The sequence below is a fragment of the Pecten maximus genome, chromosome 10 (assembly GCF_902652985.1).
Source record: "Pecten maximus chromosome 10, xPecMax1.1, whole genome shotgun sequence".
Classification (NCBI taxonomy): Eukaryota; Metazoa; Mollusca; class Bivalvia; order Pectinida; family Pectinidae; genus Pecten; species Pecten maximus.
The window spans coordinates 24,724,520-24,746,563 of record NC_047024.1 but is presented as its reverse complement, the minus strand read 5'-3'; positions in this window follow the sequence as shown (position 1 = coordinate 24,746,563).

Sequence of the window (22,044 nt, the reverse complement as noted above, 5' to 3'; positions counted from 1 at the left end):
GTAGTGTGTTCACTCGCGTAATACGCCGTAGTTAAGTTGACGTCTCATGTCCATTTGTAAATTCGTTAAAGATCACGCTATCGTTCGTTGTGTAGCGTATCTACTGGAAATGAATAAGCCATATCTATTGCCTATCTAGATTAGAGTATTTTATAAATCAAAATATGACGAAAATATTGAATTTACAAAATATCACTAAATAGCGACATTTTGTATATACATTTCTATATATGTCACTATAGCGTCATAGTTATAACACGTGAGTGAGATTCTATGGCGCTATTTCTTTGATAACTACATGAACTGGTCGACATTATACAGAATACTGGAATATCGACTGTAATTCTTATTGATTGCTTCATCACTATACGCTTTAATATATAATAGAATTATCTGAGCAACTACACAATAGTGTTATTGCGATCAGTTTTCATTCTTTTCATTTGTTAGGGGCGATTTAGATTTCAATATTTCCTCGACACTTTTGGATTCTAGCAGCATAGGTCGAGTCCTAGAGGAACATATGTCTGATGAATTTATTCGGCCTTTACCGTATCTATTAAAAATTCAGATTTTAAGGTGCTGTACACGTGTCATATTTCGCACAATCATATATCACACTGAAACTTATGTTATACAGTGTTCTTACAAGCTTCATATTTAGTTTATGCAAAGGTCAAGAATGAAGATAAAGCGTAAGAAATTATTAATGTATTTTCTCGGGCAGTGCTATTTATAACAAGCTGACATAACTGTGGTTTATTGTAAAGGGGTTAAATTAAGCACGTAAACATCAGTTAGGTCTCTGGGCCACTTTTTGATAAATAAAAGCTTTCTTTTAAAAAAAGTCGGTAGTCACTTCAAGATAACGTATAGAATTACCACAATGCATGTATTTCATTTCTGTATAAAATATGTGTTTTTATGCATCAAATTAGAAATAAATCTCACACGCTTCCGTCAAGGTCAAGTGATTAATATTAGTTGATATAACTTGTTTTGCAATTGTTGTTCTTTTCACATTTACATCTAAATAACTTTAAATCTATCTTACGGTATTGTCATAACCAGAACGAAAAAAACTGCAAGTTTAGAAGAAGTCTCGTTGAATTCTCGTACGCAATGCAAGGTATGTGAGGCCATTTAGGGGTAAGAGATTTCAACTTCTTATTGATATCAAGCATCCATTCAGAGATACAATGGAGCAAAGTACGACACCAAAATGTTTAATGATTTCATTTCAACAAATTTGGCCGAAAAACTCATGCGTATATGAAAATTAGGTAATGGTGTTCTTGTTATAGAAATCTTGCATAAATTGCCAACTCCAATTTGTACCCAAACTAATATTAAGATAACTTATAAGATTGTCAACCCGAATTTGAACTGCATGTCAAGAAATGAGGGAAGACGTTAATGACAGGTTCCTTTTGGAATTTGATGAATTAAATCCATAAAAAGCAACAACAAAACCGGATTACGCTTACATGTTACATTATTTGATTGTGTTGTGTTAATTTCACTGAAAGCCATATACATACTAACATAAAATGTGATCATCATACTGCATATTATTAAAGCTGCAAATTAGTTCTTGTTGACGTTCAGGATATACTTGTTATTGTTAGACTGACATTGTACAAGGTCGCCGTGAGCCACTTTTAATGTACGCTTTAGTTTTTACTTGCTTCTATTGCCAAACACCAATGAAAACGCTCACCACAAATGGCAATTGACCAATCAGAAAGGTCGATAAAATAGCAAATGGATGTTATATGCGTTATAAGTTTTTATCAAATAATAATTTTGAATAAATGTAGTTTTTTAAGAGTTTACAGTTAAGACAAAATAGAATTTAATTAGAATAGTTAATAGTGCCTTCAGCGGTAACAAGTATATCTCGTATGGCGATTAATTATCATTACTTAAGACACTCGTAAATATTTATCTATTTCCTTTATTTATTATTTTCCCCAGCTGTAACGCATTATCCAACCCTAGATAAAACTACATATTTATATATTTTGCCCTCTTTACATTTTTATATCTCACTCATTAGTTATTTCATAGAACACAGCACTATACACCATAAATAAACCATTATGTGATTCGTTCCTGACACTTGGCTTAACACCTGGAGTATGGGGTTAGTTGATAGACTCATATTTCTTAGCACCAGGATTCCAGACTTGAGATTATGTATTATACATAATGTATGCTTGCTAATCTAATGCCTTCCTTAGAACTAAGAATACATGTTCGTACAATGTACCCACCAAGTGTAAAAATGTTTAATACAAACATTTAATCATTTTTTAATGAGATTTGATAAATAATAAGAAATATTCACACAGCGGAGTAGAACGATAAAAGTAAAATATGACGAGAAAGAATTAGACGCATATGATAGTAAAATAAGTGTGTGGTCAAATTAAAAAAATATCATGGTTTATGATGCTGTTTAAAAAAAATATTTAATTCTTTTAATGTTTTTAGTTTTGACAATATTAATTATTTTATAGGTTAAAGTTTAAACTTTATTTTATTATTGTTAATTACAATAGTACATATATATTATACAAAAAAATTAAAGGATTCAGAAACAAGTACTTTATTTACGTAAATTCGTATCCATGTGTTTATAGATAGCTTTTGAACAGTACTGACAGTCTTATAAGTATCAAATAGGGTGCAAGGGTTTAGAAAGGGGTGATGCTGGGGGCATTTCTTCATTTCCTAAACAAACACTGATTGCATGATAACATACAATGTATGACGATTGAGCCATTAGGGATGCACCTGTTGTGAAAAAAAATACTGCAGATACAATTCTAAATTGATATCATAGAGCATTGATAAAAGATAATTAGCTTTTTAAAAGCCCTTAGATTGACTGACCACAATCGAAAATGGCTCACTGTACAGTGCTGGCATTTCTGGACTACCATATATATATACATTTGTTGTAAGGTATTAACATTATAATTAGGAGGAAGGCTCCTAAAACATTGAATTCTTTGCTGCTGGTAATTGGAACAATGGAGGAGGAAATGCTCGGTAGTTTCTGCAGACTGATAACAAGAACACACAGGACTATCAACTAAGCTTCCTGGTTACAAGTGACTATTTAAGGAGCTGCAATTCATCCTAAGTCGTGCATGATGGATATGACCGTGTCTGCTTCTGCAATGATAAAAGTGTGAGGGAACAATATTAGCACCGGCATTAATGATTTTTTTAAGGTTATTAATTAACAGATTGTATTTTATGTCATCGGGAATGCGTTCCGTAAATCAGCTGAAGAAGATAGGGAAGAATCTTTATAGAGATAAGTTCGAAAGTTTACTTGACAAAAAGTATTAGCTCTTCTGGTTTTATGGGAATGTGTATTAGTGTGCGAAGCAGGTAGAACATTGGTTAGGTAAGAAGGGCACTGACCATGAACGATCTTATGAAATTTGGTAGTTTTATGTGTTTCCTTCGTAAGAAAAAGGGGTCCCAACCGGTTTCTACTTAAAGCCTGTCGTGACTTGTGCGTTTGGTAGCACCTGTCACGATTCGAGTTGGTTCGAATTGCATATTTTCAAGCATAAAGTTATGTTGTCCCATACAATGTCGCCGTACATCAACAGAGGTCTGATAAAAGTAAAATCTATTGTTTGAAGACACTTCCTGTCAATACTAAATTTAAGATACCTAAGCAGACTAAGTTTTCTAGAGGTTTACAGATAATGTACTGTATATGGTCAGTCCAACTTCCGTTAGCTGAGAAAGTGATACCGAAGTGGGGGGTGTCATATGTCATCAATAGTAGATTGTGAGAAGAAAGATGTGTTGAAAACATTGGCTTTATAGAGATCGTCGTATTAAATGTCGTTATTGTCATATATAGGAGGAATGACACTTTTCTATAAGAGTTAGACTTAATACTATTAATCATTTCCCACCATTCCTTAGCACTAGTGAGTTTTTCACAGAATTTATTATAATAATCTCGTTTAGATTAACGAATGACGTTTATACAAAAGTTCCTGTATTTTCTTAATTTAGACCAGTCATCTACTTTACAGGATTGCTTAGCTTTTTCGGTAAAATACTTTCTTTACGGACCAGTTTCCTGTTGCAGGAGCGTTTCTTCTTACATTTATGTCATTATTATCTAATGTGCTGTCCCAGTCGATTTTAGAAAGCTTTTCTCTGTATTCGTAATAGTCACCAATGCCTTATAGCCTTAATGGTACGTTTGAAACATGAGCGGGCGGGTATGGAGATATTAAGACTACCATACACGGGGCAGTGGTGTCTAATAGGCTAATCAAGGAAGATTTCTCAGTCATGACAGACGTTAATTAGGGATGGATCACTTGCACAAACTATGTCTGGGAGAGAGGAAGACGATTCAATAAAGAATGTAGGAATGGCGATGCTCTGGGTAAAATTGTAAGTAGTTAGTAAATTGCGAAGATGAAGAGAATGGTTATTATAGTTTAATAAGTTTGCAATGAAATCGCCGGTTATAGTGATATTAGGTATTCCAGTGTTAAATCAAGTTCGATAGAATGAGAAATGTGATCCCAAGAAGAAATAGATTCATCTGGGGCCTATAGAAAATCCTATATGGAATTACTTTTCCAGATATGTTGAGTTGCAGCCATATACACACGAACAATGGTAATTCTAAGTCTTGTCGACGCTTGGATGTTAAATTGCTACTTACATATACCGACACCCCCCTCTTGACTATGGGGTTTAAAATAACAGTAAGAGCAAGAAAAAACCAGGAAGGTCGGAATCGGAAGTAATGTTGCCAAGGCTAAGCCATGTTTCGGTAAAGGATAGGATGTTGATCTTATGCAGTTCGCTGAATATAATTTCAAATTTTCGCTTAATGCTTTACGTTTAAGTGAACAAAAGTATATTTGCCTTTATCAAACAGTGTTGTAAAGTTAGAAGAACATGAGGAAACTGTTGATAAATCAGATTCAGATTCAGTAGGCCAATGATTACATTTAAAATCTCCAGGGAGAAGGAGGAATATTTTGAGAAAATGCATATAGTACTGGAAAGACAAATGACACTCTTCACTTCGTAAGGTACATGCTTGATTCGGAAATGAAAATCCTGTTTAAATTTAAATGAAGCTTGTAATATGTTTAATAGTAAATACATGTAGAGTGCAATAAATACAATAACAAAACTAAACTAAACAAACACACTGGTTATTTTCACAGTTTTGATTTATCATATTCACACGCAATGAGTCTTTTAATGACAAAGAATTGCTTACGTTATGATAACGTACATTTTGGTTGTATAGTTTGGAATGTTTCAACTGAATTATTCCCTGGCTTCCTTTATATCATACGTTTTATTGTTATCGGTGTGATCCAATGAATGTTATATAGATATTTTCTTATTTACGAAAATTCCAGATTAATATATTTTAAAGAAAGATGCTTATCGCAAATAAGATATCAACTTTAACTGGTGTTATTCACTTGTGTTCATTGTTTACAATCACGTTAATTGGTATAAGTATCACGTGTCAGTATGTTTCGGTGAGGTAGCACTATAAAAGCTGGCATCTGTTCCGCGCTATCACAAGGAGACAAACACAAACAACCTCCATAAAGCACGCGCCTTCCGCGCTATCACAAGGAGACAAACACAAACAACCTCCCTAAAGCACGCGCCTTCCGGGCTATCACAAGGAGACAAACACGAACAACCTCCCTAAAGCACGCGCCTTCCGGGCTATCACAAGGAGACAAACACGAACAACCTCCCTAAAGCACGCGCCTTCCGCGCTATCACAAGGAGACAAACACGACCAACCTCCCTAAAGCACGCGCCTTCCGTCCTATCACAAGGAGACAAACACAAACAACCTCCATAAAGCACGCGCCTTCCGCGCTACCACAAGGACACAAACACAAACAACCTCCATAAAACACGCGCCTTCCGTGCTATCAAAGAAGACAAACACAAACAACCTCCATAAAACACGCGCCTTCCGCGCTATCACAAGGAGACAAACACAAGCAACCTCCCTAAAGCACGCGCCTTCCGCGCTATCACAAGGAGACACACAACCTCTTTAAAGCACGCGCCTTCCGGGCTATCACAAGGAGACAAACACAAGCAACCTCCCTAAATCACGCGCCTTCCGCGCTATCACAAGGAGACAAACAACCTCTCTAAAGCACGCGCCTTCCGCGCTATCACAAGGAGACAAACACGAACAACCTCCCTAAATCACGCGCTTTCCGCGCTATCACAAGGAGACAAACAACCTCTCTAAAGCACGCGCCTTCCGGGCTATCACAAGGAGACAAACACGAACAACCTCCCTAAATCACGCGCCTTCCGCGCTATCACAAGGAGACAAACACTAACAACCTCCCTAAAGCACGCGCCTTCCGGGCTATCACAAGGAGACAAAGACAAACAACCTCCCTAAAGCACGCGCCTTCCGCGCTATCACAAGGAGACAAACACAAACAACCTCCCTAAATCACGCGCCTTCCGCGCTATCACAAGGAGACAAACACTAATAACTTCCATAAAACACTCGCACGCTTAACACACGCTTGTATCTCGCACACAGGGAGGCCGTTCTTAAATGACAATAACTATTGACAGGACGTTAAACAATACTAAACTTAAAACTAACCATTTCAAGAAATCTACATCTGCTATAAACTTAAACCTAATCGACCTTCTCCAATGTGGCTCAAGCTATATGTTAATGTTTCCCGCTAGGTATGCCTTCCGTCTTTGACACACGGAAAGAGCACTTTGGAATATCATTCACACTAATTGGTGGTGGTGGGAAAAGGGTTATTAATGTAAACCTGAAGGTCATTTTGAGAATCTGTTTATGTAATATGAATATATTTACATTTACAGACTTATACTCTATGTGAACTTAACATGTTTTGTCTGTATCTATATGCTGCAGAAAATGAATATTAAAATGTTTCATTTCATTCCTTCCACCGCTAATTTTGTTTTCATATTCGTCACAGTTATATTATAACTGATTTGCAGTTTACCCCCATTTTACGAGGTCTTGATTTCTTTTATGAGATCATGCCAGCAACAATGTGGAGACACTGCATTAAATGTTATTTTATTTGTATATATTTCACTACTATAGTATTCTCTATTATAACTTAAGGCATGTTGTTTAATATTGTCAGTACTTCAATACTAGGAATGGTGTCAACAGTATCAGGAATGAATGAATGAATTATATTTTAGTCACTCGTCATTTCTTAAAGAAACCCATATACATATTTCTAATGAAGACAATATCAATAAAAGATAATATTATAATAAATATACAATATACAAAAATATTATATAATTCATATAAAAATCTTGACCGCTAAATTGTTTAGTTTAAACATATTTTGTTGGCATGCAAAATGACTAAGGGATTCGTCGGTGATCTTTCCAACTTATAAGACAACTTCTGCCATAATGCATATTATATATCATATAACAATAGTCACGTGATGAAGAATACAAACTAACATTTTATCAAGTATTTTATATATGCATTATGCCTCTGAAATTGTAGATAAAATTTCCATATATACAAGAATCAATACAATGCAATATTGTCGCTTCTGATCAATCTAACTTTGATAGGTAATAAGATTGAACTGAAATGTGCGTTTGACAACTAATACAAAAGTTGTCAAAGTTAATGTAGGAATTTGTTAACAAACAAGTAATTACAAAAGAAAATAAAAAGGATTTTTTTCCATCAAACCTAATCCCATTAGCTTTCCAAAGATTGAAAGAGATAGAGCAAAACAAATATTTTGCTGTTTTCAAAAGAGGATAAAATGTTTATGCTGTTTCATTTCAATCTAAGATGATGCGTTACGGTGTTAGATATAAAAAAAAAATGTATTAATGTCTTCAATAGTATAGTCCCTTATTAGTGCCCCATCGGGAACCGGAAGGAGATCTCTATAGATTTGCGTTGCGTGCGTGCGTCCGTCTTTTCGCCCTTTCGCCCTTCATCTTGATTGTCCGAGTCCTATCTCCTACACCACTTGTCATTGGAACTTCATACTTGAGTTGGAGGTTTAACCTAGGTGAGGTGGGATGTTATGTACCAAAATAGGTCGCTCTAACCTACATTTCGACGTTTGACCCACATTGCTTGGGGCATAGGTTCATTTCACTTGGGGCATAGGTTCATCACACTAGGGGCATATGTTCATCTCACTTGGGGTATTGGTTCATCTTACTTGGGGTATGGGTTCATCTTACTTGGGGTATGGGTTCATCTTACTTGGGGCATGGGTTCATCTTACTTGGGGCATGGGTTCATCTTACTTGGGGCATGGGTTCATCTTACTTTGGGCATAGGTTCATCTTACTTGGGGCATGGGTTCATCTTACTTGGGGCATGGGTTCATCTTACTTGGGGCATAGGTTCATCTTACGTGGGGCATGGGTTCATCTTACTTGGGGCATGGGTTCATCTTACTTGGGGCATGGGTTCATCTTACTTGGGGCATGGGTTCATCTTACTTTGGACATAGGTTCATCTTACTTGGGGCATTAGTTCATCTAACTTGGAGCATAGGTTCATCTTTCTTTGGGGTATGGGTTCATCTTACTTGTGGCATAGGTTCATCTTACTTGGGGCATGGGTTCATCTTACTTGGGGCATGGGTTCATCTTACTTGGGGCATAGGTTCATCTTACTTGGGGCATGGTTTCATCTTACTTGGGGCATGGTTTCATCTTACTTGGGGCATGGTTTCATCTTACTTGGGGCATAGGTTCACTTGCATTGAACACCTGCTATAGCTTCATTAAAACAGAAGATGTTTTTGTGAGGAAGTACCGTAGATTGTACGTGTGTAATTCATTTATTGTAGCTAAATTATACCTGTAACTTCACTGTGTCTGCCATTGTTTCATCATAAACGTACTGAACGAAGATATTCACCACTATTCTTCTTGGTCAGTTTTTTTGAACTTATTATATATTGCAAAATTATATATAACCTGTGGAACAGCAAATTATATTTGTAGCACAAGGAAGCTAACATAATATGCTTCAATGAAGATGTTAACAAGCATCTGTCATACTGCTTTTTTCCGGTTTTGGTTTTCTTGTTATAATCTACGTCCTCAAGATGATGGCGGCCTTCTGTATAACTAGTACATGTATTTATACACCGTGTAACATGGGTGATTTTCAGTTAGCGGAGCCGGAGGTCTTCTCTGCATAATCTGTCGTAAAAACAGATATTTAGTTTCAGACCGATGTATGCAAGGTACACCTGGACCATGTAGGTAACGTCGACATATATGTAATTAAACAATCTAATAAAACAATATAATATAGAGGTATGACAGAGCCATTGTTTATTTTTTTTCTTTAAAGTTTTGATTTACGGAAATTAGACGTGGGCTATGTTTGTATAACAGAAAAGTTAGATTAGATGTGACAAAATTACACCAGGAAAGTTTCTTAATTAGCAGCAACGTACAAATTATAACCAAACGAATTAATAGTTGAATGTGAAGAGATGTTACAGAAAGTTTAGAACAATTGATAATACACAAAATAATCGACAGTGAATTGTGAAAATTGATGAAGGCGCATGTATATATTGTTCACAGACGAGGTAAACATGTAGGTATCAAACTATTTGACGATGCAGTGAAATCAGCTGTTTCTAAATTCAGAATACATTTTATTTTCCTTAAGAAACCAGTTTTCCCATGTTGGAATTTAAAGTTCAGACAGAACAAATAAACCAATGAAAAAGCTCAGACAGAACAAATAAACCAATGAAAAGGCTCAGACAGAACTAACCAATGAAAAAGCTCAGACAGAACAAATAAACCAATGAAAAAGTTCAGACAGAACAAATAAACCAATGAAAAGGCTCAGACAGAACAAATAAACCAATGGAAATGCTCAGACAGAACAAATAAACTAATGAAAAAGCTCAGACAGAACAAATACACCAATGAAAAGGCTCAGACAGAACAAATATACCAATGAAAAGGCTCAGACAGAACAAATAAACCAATGAAAAGGCTGTATAAATAAAACATCTCTCATAATTACTACAAAAAAGGATCGCGTGTTGTATGTTATATTACCTTATGGTAGCCACACTTCTTTCGGGCACTTTATATCAGACGTCACATGCTTCAGTAAGAATAATTATCATGTGACCTTACGGCATTAATCAACTCTGTGGAGTGGTAAAAATAGAATAAGATCAGCATATTTAACATAAACTTGTGAATCGGGCTTTCAAACAGACAAAATGTTCCATTTTTGTTTTCGTAAGTTTTTTTTACCAGAACAAGAAAAGCATTTTGGAGAAAAGACATTTTTTGTTTTCTATATTATATATACGTAGGAGGTTTTAATTATAAAAATGTATATATTGATACTGTCGCCTTCTTGCTTCGCGCTAAGGTGAATTTCTCTTCATCTCAGTCGTTAGTGCGGCAGACCAGTAAGCCGAGGGTTGCGGGCTCAATCCCCAACGGAGGTACAATACTCGCTTTCCTGTTATATTTGGCGCCGTTGACCACTACAAGTGCAAGCTATTGGAGAATGATGACTTCGTTGGAGGTAGAACCTGGGTTGATATGTGTTCCGGGGCGAACAAATTTGAAAAGGGGAAAGTAGTATGGCAGGTTTAATCGTATATGGTATGCTATTCAAAACATCGGGTTTTTTCTTGGCTCAGAAATTTTAGGGGCCAAAGGTCAGATGGCATAAAATGCATGTTTCATTGTTCGGGCTAATACTAATTCAATATTGGAGTAAAAATGACATCTTTGAAGATTCTGCTTAATAGGTGTCAGGTTTGAAACACACGCTGACAAAAATGTGAAAATATAATAGGTGTAAAAGTAGGTCACAGTGACCTAATTTTACGTCTTGTCAGTTTTGTCGACAAATACTTTAGAAAAATGACCAAGACACTTCCATAAATCACCCAGTAGTAAATTTTCAACAGTAATTCTGCTCCGCATTAGGATCAAAATCTATAATTGGCAAGTTGCTGACCCTTCAGAGCCCTGGTGTTCTAATGACGGGGCCCAAAACCGACTGACAATTCACATACATGTAACTCTTCGTTACTTCAATGAGGTCGAATTTCATGAAAGTGATGGCAACTGGCAATGGAAAATCTGGGCAATACATGTCCCCTACCGGCCCCCGCTAAAAATAGTAAAAGTGACCTTGACCTTGACCCAAAAACCCTGAAACTCGAATTTGTCTGATTTATTCAGACCCTTTATCATTGTGTGAGGTTTGATAAAATATTCATTAAGGAATGAAGTCGATATAGTTATACATTCCCATAATACCAGAGGAGCTAACAAGTTTTGTCAAGTAATCTGTCGAACTAATTTATGCAAAGATTCTTTCCTGTCCTCTTCAATTGATTTATGGAACGCACTTCCCGATGACATAAAATACAACCCGTCAATTACTAACATTAAAAAATTCCTAAATACCAGTCCTATTATTGTATATTGTATTCTGAATCCTTTCATGTTTTGTTTAATGTATGTACTATTGCAATTTACAATAATAAAATACAGTTTAAACTAAAGTAGTCCAGATTGGCTTGTAAAATAGTCGAGAGTGCGGAAGCAATCAAGAGAATATCAGTATGAAAATGAAACCTAATAAATTCTCAATAACATACATGTATTGATTTACACGGAAATATTTGGAGGGAAAATTCAATGAGAATAAGACCGTGTGTTCCGGAAGAGATAGCGTCTTGGTTCGCCTAGATCAATAAGGTAATGTTGCGTTCTTTAAGTACGAACCTGTTGATGACAGTGAAGCAATTATGTATGTCAACGAGCATCAAACAAGGCTAAACTTCTTATCGTACAAGGAAATATAATATTTCCCCATGAGAGAGATCAGCATGTCAGTCGTAAAACTGTTTTTGTTTGTTTGTTTTTTCGTTTTACATTTATCACGAAAATCGTGTTAGTTGATGTGTCAAGGAATATTAAGAGGTTGTATAAGAATTTTATATGCACAGCCTAGTCAATGTACCGCTCCTAAATGTAGTCTAGTCTGTGTATTGGTGTAATGTCAGAATGGATGCCAACAGTATATTCTACCTTGGTCATTTCCATTGAGGATGACTCGATATATACCGTGTGGAAATTCTGCTGTTCAGGCATTTGTGTTGACGGAGATGACTGTTAAAACTGATTGCAGCTTGTTCCGTATCTAACATATGACACTTGATAGTTAATCATACATGTCAATAATATTAATAATTTACACGAAATTAAAAAAACAGGCAGATCACATTTTCATGATATATATTTGCATTGTATATTAAGCTGTGAAAGCTGTTCAATATGATTGTAATAGTTACCGCTAACAGTTTTAATGACAAAAAAGTGCAAAACTGCCATTCAGTTCTTATTTTTTAAATTAGAAGAAATGATAAATTCTGATTTGAATAAAAGATTTTTAAAATTTTATTATGAATATGATATATATGTTCTTGCACCTGTTTCACTCATTTTTGTAACGTCAATCACAATACAAAGATACTTGTTTTTATATTGATAGTATTATATTATTATGAATACCGGAGGCATTACATTATCTATCGCCCAGTTATGCCATTTTGTACATAAGATATACATATGTATGTATATTAGGAAAGGGCGTCAATCACTTGTGTCTATAATACTCGTGTCATTTTCTTCTCTTTGATAAAAACACTTTTATCATCAAATTTCTAGTTCGTTCGAGGCAGTGAGCACGTGACTATTTATACAGTATTCAGGTGTTCTGATATCCCTAGCGCGCACATACAATGTGTATATCATGTTATATATATATGACAAATGTGTATTTATCACACACACACATATATATATATATATTATCGACCATCAAGTGTGTATCCGGAATTAATCAATATCATCTTTTTATGTTAGTATGTATATTGTTCCGTAATTTTTGTCCGTCCATCACCGGAAGTTGTTTTGATGTTTAGTTGAGAAGAACAAAATATAAGTTGGAGGCAGCACGTGTTCGAGATTGTCTATATTGTACACACAGCCAAACAACCTCCAACACAACAATCATAGAGATTTAAGTATTTTATTACTCAACATGATCACATTCCTCATGATGTAAACACAGAATTTTGAAGAAAAAAGTTCTAAATCTGTTATCTCAATTCTTAACGACGGCTGTTACATATCTTCCAGTGATCGAACAGAAAATCTACAATCGTAAATGAGGATCAGATTCCGAAGTTATAAATACATTAAGTACATGAAAATGAAATAGTAAATAGTACATCTTAGAGATGAAACACTAAAATATGGTAAAAAGGGCAACATATGAACAGAAATGAGTAATATAGAAGCCATTGACTGATAACACACAGTTTAAATTAATATTTCCCAATAAGATAACATGCTTTTCAACACAACCTGCACTCTCTAAACATTGTACGCAAAGGAAGAAGGAATGTAACTATCCAGAAAAGATATTGAAATCAACACGCTTATCATGCAGCTAAGTTGTATGCTGTCCCTGCTAGTTACATTGGTTGAAAAGATCGATGTTAGTGACTGGTGTTTAAAAGTCAGTAGTCCTTGATTTGAAGTTCTTGAGGGAATACTATTTGATAGTAAATATTAATCTTTTTATCTGTGTGTCCGTCCGTGATAAGTTTGTGTACAATATATCACTGAACCCTTTGACAGATTCAGTTCATATTTACACCATAACACAGCATAAAGGCTACACCTGATTAGATTGTGGTGGTCATCATTCAAGATTAAAGGTCAAAGGCCACACTTGACCACTTCAAAACAAGCGAGCTTGTGTAAAAGATATATCATGAACCCCTAATGGATATTTATTTTATTGATGAGGAGATGGGCTATATCTACGGGAAATCCCGTTCACTTTCCTTTCATTAATACATTTATATAAACGAATAAATAGATAAATAAATAAATAAATAAATAAATAATTGAATAAATGGATAAATAAATAAATAAATATCTTAAAAGATATATTTTGGGGTAGGGACTTGGTGTTTTCGTTCTTTTGGTTTGTTCGTGCGGTGTTTAGTGTTTTCTTGGTAATTCATATATGTTTGTATATATTTGTGTTCTGAATATAGCAGTATTATTCTTTACTAATATAACACAATGAAAAAGAGATGGAAGAAATATATATTACTTGTAATATCTATAGTTCTAAGAACCACACATATCGAGCTAAGATTGAAGCTGATACAAATAAATCGTAAACCGAAAACTCAATCTTAACATCTGGAAGACTCCATCTTACAACTGAAAACTCAATCATAACATCTGAAAGATTCCATCTTAAAACTGAAAACTCAATCTTAACATCTGAAAGATTCCATCTTAAAACTGAAAACTCAATCTTAACATCTGGAAGAAACCACCTTACAACCGAGAACTCAATCTTAACATCTGGAAGACTCCATCTTACAACTGGGAGACTCAAAATATATACACGCGATTTCTGGCATTCAAATAAAGTTACACTGGTAATTATTCAAACATGTCACATTTGATTAGTTATTTCATTTCTATTCTCTATTCTATTATATGTGAAATTAACATAAACCGTAATTAATAATACTATGCCTGTATGCAAGTCTTAACGTAGACTATAAAACTACCGCAGTGTTTACGATAAAAGTATTTACCGATGAGCCATTTCATGACACAATAGCGTGTCTGGTAGTAGTAAATGAATATGTTTTAATTGCTTAGCGGCTCATCAACATAAAATTGTAATATAAAGTCACACAACGTTACAGATCAAAGGTATGTCGGTACTGACACGCATACATTACTGTATATGAAAGATTTTTTGCGGATATTAAATTTTCCACGATCTATTCTTCTCACGGATAATACTTTAATATATCATCTTCAAATATTCATTCTTTCTGATGATTGTAAGTGGAACGTACATGTAGAATCTATAGTCAATAAAGTAACTAAATATATAGCCACCCTCCGTAAATTAAAACTTATCTTAAACAGGAACACATTAGAAAAAATGTACCTTACATATATACGACCATTACTTGAATATGCATGTGAAGTATGGGACAACTGCGGTACAACAAACTCATTGTTATTAGAAAAGATAAATCTAGAGGCCGCAAGAATAGTCACAGGGCTGCCCATATTCACAAAAAAAGAGTTCTTATATCTGGAAACCGGTTGGCTACCCCTTTCGAAGAGAAGAAATGCTCGGAAACTTTCCTTATTCTATTCTATAGTAAATAATCTGGCACCTACTTTTCTTATCGACCTAATACCAATGTATATTGGCAACATAGCTCCTTATAATTTACGAAATGCAGATTTATTTAGGGAACAACACTTTCGTCTACAACTATCAAATAACTCCTTCTTTCCTTCTACTTCAAAACTTTGGAATGATTTACATAACACTATCAGAAACTCGCCTACCTTAAGTTCCTTCAAATCTAATCTAAAAAAATCTATGACAGTAAACAATATATATGACAAGCATTTTATCAGTTATGGTCCTCGAAAACTAAATATTCTACACAACAGAATAAGAAATCGAGCAAGTGCACTAAGCTATGATCTTTTTAGAGCCAATCTCGTTGATTCACCTACTTGTCAATGTGGACATCCCTGTGAAGATTCCTATCATTTTTTCCTTAACTGTCCCCTGTATAACAACTTAAGAGGGACTCTTATTGCTGATTTAACCTGGTACGGTCCTGTTAATGCAAATATACTTTGCAATGGTGACACGAATATCTCCTCAACTGACAATATAAAAATCGCCAAAGTTGTGCAAAACTTCTTGAGTAGGTCGGGAAGATTCGACTAATAATCACTTCCTACCCCCCCCCTTCTTTTCATACTATTTTCCTATAATAAAAAAACTTAATCCAAAATGCTCCATTTATCCATATAATATATAAAGGTGCAGTCATTTAACTTTATATGTACCTATCTCCTCCTCCTTCCCGCCCCCCCCCCCTCTCTCTCTCTCTCTCTCTCTCTCTCTCTCTCTCTCTCCTCATTATATTTTCGTTTCTTTATCGAATTTCTGAATATTTGTATATGCCATCATGTGACTATGTTATTGTTTATTATTTTGTTATTATTATGGGAGAAGTCGTTTATAAGTTGGAAAAACTTGCTGACTAATCCCTTTGTCATTATTATATGTCAATAAAATATGTTTAAACTAAACTAAATATTCAACGATTTTTCTTTTAAAGATTAGAAACATCAATAATAAGTATAGCTAGTTCAACACACAATACTGTATAGATGGTAATATTTGTGGGGGATTTAATTTCGTGGTCATTAAATATACAATGTAGTGCGATAATAAATTTAAAAAAAAAACCCAGAACATTTATATGTACAATGAAATGTATATGAGAGTTTACTGCCAAGTATTTATATGGCATCGTGGCGCGATATTTAATACCAGTGAACTAGGACAGCCGCGAAATAATAGTCACGTGACAGTAACAACTATATAGTATGATATAGAGGTAACGCTTAGGAAGTACATTACATATGTTTTATGGAAAGACATTCTTTACAATTCTATACTATGATTGTCATTTAGTATAATACGACGCCGCCATATTATGAAGATGATGGAAGATATGATATTTATCTGTGTCTTAGTCTACGGATTTCGGTAGGTGCTGAAGGTCGCGGGGAGAACTGTGGGGTCAACACGACCGTATAACTAAGCGTGACCAAACACACTACGTATGTGTCCCCGACATCAATTATCACTCCGCCTTGACGTCTCGCTATCCTTTATCTTAGACTCCTAAACACACCTGGTACCTCAAACAAACCTATATCAGATTCATTACCTCTTGTGTCACGTGGCATTACTCTCTATTTTGCGCAAATCATGACTAAGTGGTAAAAGTACAAAACTACCTGGTGTCCGTCACGATCTCCGGACGCTATCTTTCTTGGCGTCTATGGAACGAGGACGCTTGCACTTCCGGGATGCCAAGTCTTATTTTCAAAAGAATTCTAATAATTGAGGTTTGACTTTTATTTTCTTTACGTGTTGGTAGCCTTTTGTTTCTTGTCAGGAGAAGACGTTCAGAACAAATTTAAGGTAGTGAATTTTCTTTTTATTTATGTGTTTATTTCTATTTATCATTTTTGGTTTTGGTTTACTTATAATATATAGTTTTGCATATGTAAGAGTAAAACCACATTTCATCTTTATATTTTGAGTTCAACTGTGCTTCGTTGTCACCGCCCCACTTTTCTTTTCCTCTTAGGACACATCTGGACTTATTTATCCGTTTTGACTGTTTAATTACATATAAGTTTCGAATAAACCAAACCCTCCGTTCAATATAGCTTCTTTCATGTTACAGTTGATTTGCTATTCAAAGACATATAATTCTCGCTCATTCATATAACGGACAAACTGCTTATTCGACTACGTAATAGTTAGAACAGAGGGATGCAGGGTGAAGAAAACAATGGTTTGGGTTTATAATCTCGGTCACGATCTTGTTGGATCTCATGTCATATTGAAGTTTGGCTTTGCATATTGTCACCATCCTGGATTTATTCGGGGATGACCTAGTCCGAGTTTCCTCTAGCCCTGACACCATTTAGGGGCCCTTCACCAGACATGGTGTAAGGGCCAGAGGAAACTCGGTATAAGGGTAGACACAAATTTGCACGATGTGTCATTGACGTACATTTGGTCTTACTCTCTTTGTAAATATCGGGGTTTTTTGTCCTCTTTTTTCTTCATTTGAGTTTAAATTACGGTTTGGACACCCTTGACATGCAGGTACAAATGTACATATAAAGTATATTATATTAAATATTCTACCATGTTTGCTATGTAACGCCAGTTTTGATTGGTTTAAAACCATGTATTATTTTCCAATAACCCACGCTCGTGCCAATAATACACGGTCGTGAGTCACGGCTGTTACAATTTTAAATATCTAATATTCACCCGTTTCATAAAAGATTACTATAGCCGAGTGGGCTAATGGGTTAGTCTTTCAATATATTTCTATCACGACGCGAGTTCGAATCCTACGGAGGCCCCCCCCCTTTTTTTTTTTTATCCTTTTTTTTTTTTTTAATTTTCAAAATCAATGCCATATGATAGATGCTCTTGATCGTAGTACTGTATTGCCTGTATATTTCATCAACAAATAATGCAATACTCAAGAAATAAATAACAAGGTTTTCTCGGAGTTTCTTTGCTGTTTTTCTATTAGAAAGAGGTCGATCTCAGAACTAAACAGTACATGGTAGAATAGAAATAATCAACTTTGAATCGTGTATTGTTGCAGGATATACAACTCGGACTCGGATATTTTGCAATTTTAATTAATAACTCAGGCCTGCGGCCTTCGTTATTAAGTTAATTGCAAAATATCCTCGTCCTCGTTGTATATCCTCCAATAATATACGAATCATCGTTAATTATTTCTTAAATAACAATGACAGATTATTAAGTGATTTGTATGTTTATTTCCACAACACAAAATGGTTAATGAATTAAAAATCAAATCAATTTAATAATAGTAGTAAAACATTTTGTAATATAATAACATAAATTATCTTTTAAATTCAAATATTACATGTAATTGAAAAATAAGTACTGTATGTTTAGTAATATTCGTGGGGGATTTAATTTTCCTATATTCACGGTAATTGAAAATAGGGCAATATTAAATAATTAGAAAATATTTGTACTGTGAATACCAACCTCTGTTGATGTATATCATATTCTGAGTAAATGCACAATATCTTTGATATAACATGTTTGTTGCAGAATTTCCAACAGGCAGTGTTGTATGAAATTTGGTACCCTTGAGATAGTTCCAGTTGTAATTACATGTAGTAAAATAATGGTAAATATTGTTTGCCGGAATCGGCATATTACTGTTCAAAATTGGATGTATAGAAATTTATTGGATTCTACTAATTGATTGAATGAAAATACTTGAAAAGAAAATGCATGTTGGACTAATTTTCTGTGTCCAGATTTCAACTGAAACCAGAATTCATTATGAGTGAGACCTAAACATGTATTCAGTAGATAGGTCTCTGACTAAATGCTGAATGAAAGATTACAGAAACAACTAGAGGACAAACAAGTGATTTTAAGTGACAGAGTGATAATGTTCTGTTATAAAATGCAATTTTTGGCAGTGGATCATAGTGGGTATAAGAAACATGATAGCATAAGCTAGTGGGCTTCGCCAACCAACTAAAATAAACAAAATAACCATACTCAACCATTGTTTTACACAGGTCAAATGGTGAAAGTGTTGATAATACTACATAACTTTACATTATAGTGAAACAGTGAAGTTATTCTGGAAGCATGTATCATTTAAAGGTACTACATCGCTGACAGAGAGCAATTAATATCAACTGAAAAAAGGAAAAAGTTTTTGTATATTTTCACAAAATATCAAAAGTGACATACTTTACCCTCTTAACACCCTCTTAAATTTCTGGCTTTTCAATTTTTTTATTCAAATTAATAAACAAGAGGCCCAATGGGCCTGTATCGCTCACCTGGCTCTACAGCAACATTGAAGTTGATTGAGGTCATTTCTACAGATACTATGCTGATTATCATAGTAAGCTAGGTTTATTCATATTAATAAATTTTTTAGTCCTTCATTCCAGCATTTTATTGGCCTAATATCTGGTCTAGGAGGCTCTTGGCTATCGCAAAATTATTGTTTACAGATTTAAGCCGATTTCACCCCTGTGAACTTAAATGTAGGTCAAGGGTCATTCATTTGAACAAACTTTGTAGCCCTTCACCCCAGCATGCTACAGGCCCAATATCAAGTCCCTGGGCCTCTTGGTTATTAAGAAGAAGTCATTTGAAGAATATAGCCTATTTGACCAATATGACCTTAAGTGAAGGTCAAGGCAATTCATTTGAACTAACTTGGTAGCCCTTCACCCAAGCATGCTACAGACCCAATACCAAGTCCCTGGGCCTCTTGGTTATTGAGAAGAAGTTGTTTGAAGAATATAGCCTATTTGACCCATGTGACCTTGAATGAAGGTCAAGATCATTCATTTGAACTAACTTGGTAGCCCTTCACCCAAGCATGCTACAGGACCAATATCAAGTCCCTTGGCCTCTTGGTTATTGAGAAGAAGTTGTTTGAAGAATATAGCCTATTTGACCCATGTGACCTTGAATGAAGGTCAAGATCATTTATTTGAACAACCTTTGTAGCCCTTTACCCTAGCATGCTACAGGCCCAATATCAAGTCCCTTGGCCTCTTGGTTATTGAGAAGAAGCTGTTTGAAGAGTATAGCCTATTTGACCCATTCGACCTTGAATGAAGGTCTAGGTCATTTATTTGAACAAACTTTGTTGTTCTTCACCCCAGCATGCTACAGGCCCAATATCAAGTCCCTGGGTCTCTTGGTTATTGAGAAGAAGTCGTTTGAAGATTATAGCCTAATCGACCAATGTGACCTTGAATGAAGGTCAAGGTCATTTATTTGAACAAACTTAGTAGCCCTTCACCCCAGCATGCTACAGGTCTAATATCAAGTCCATGGGCCTCTTGGTTATTGAGAAGAAGTCGTTTGAAGATTATAGCCTATTTGACAAATGTGACCTTGAATGAAGGTCAAGGTCATTTATTTGGACAAACTTTGTAGCCCCTCACTCCAGCATGCTACAGGCCCAATATCAAGTCACTGGGCCTCTTGGTTATTGAGAAGAAGTTGTTTGAAGATTATAGCCTATTTGACAAATGTGACCTTGAATGAAGGTCAAGGTCATTTATTTGAACAAACTTTGTAGCCCCTCACCCCAGCATGCTACAGGCCCAATATCAAGTCCCTGGGCCTCTTGGTTATTGAGAAGAAGTCGTTTGAAGATTATAGCCTATTTGACAAATGTGGCCTTGAATGCAGGTCAAGGTCATTTATTTGAACAAACTTTGTAGCCCTTCACCCCAGCATGCTACAGGCCCAATATCAAGTCCCTGGGCCTCTTGGTTATCGAGAGGAAGTTGTTTGAAGATGTAGCCTATTTGACCAATGTGGCCTTGAATGAAGGTCAAGGTCATTCATTTGAACAAACTTGGAAGCCCTTCACCCGAGTATGCTACAGGCTCAATATGAAGTTCCTGGGCCTCTTGGTTATTGAGAAGAAGTTGTTTAAATGAAAAAGTTGACGCCGGCCGGACAGACGGACGGACGACGGACGCCGCACCATGGCATAAGCTCACTTGCCCTTTGGGCAGGTGAGCTAACAATTGATGACATTTTAAAGTTATTTTACAAATACATGTACATCTCTAAATTAAGAATATATAACAATGGTCTGGTCAGTGATTATTTTCAAGAAGATGTTTTAATTTTTTCATTTTCTGTTTTTAACTAGGTATTTTTGTTCTGTGTGATTTTATGCATTCATGTTACCAGTAGTGTACAGTATATGCTGTCTACAATGAAGGATCTTTAATTTTCTCTACCACCATGATAATCTTCCATTTATGCAGCCATCTGGAACCAACTTAAGCACCTTCACACCATTATCTGAATTTGTCATTGTGTAGATATAGGCGGATTGCATTTAATCAAATCAACTGGAATTAAGTAGGTGCTTTAAGACAACTTGACGTAAGTCGACAGTCTGTCAATCAAAATGAGACATGTTGGAATACTTATCAACATATCAACATACATTATGAACAAGATATTAGTATCCAGTCAATTACATGCACAAGATTTAATTTACAAATGGAATACACATATAGATGGAGACCCTTATCTATAAACACATTTTGTTGAAGGTCTGGTTGAGTTTATTTCAACACTTATTTTTGGAAAGGTAGATGGAAGTAATTTTTCCAGGAGACAAACTAGAATAAATGGAGCACACTTGATTCCCTGGAAATGTTTCAGTTTTCTTTAAAAGAACAGTATAAGGG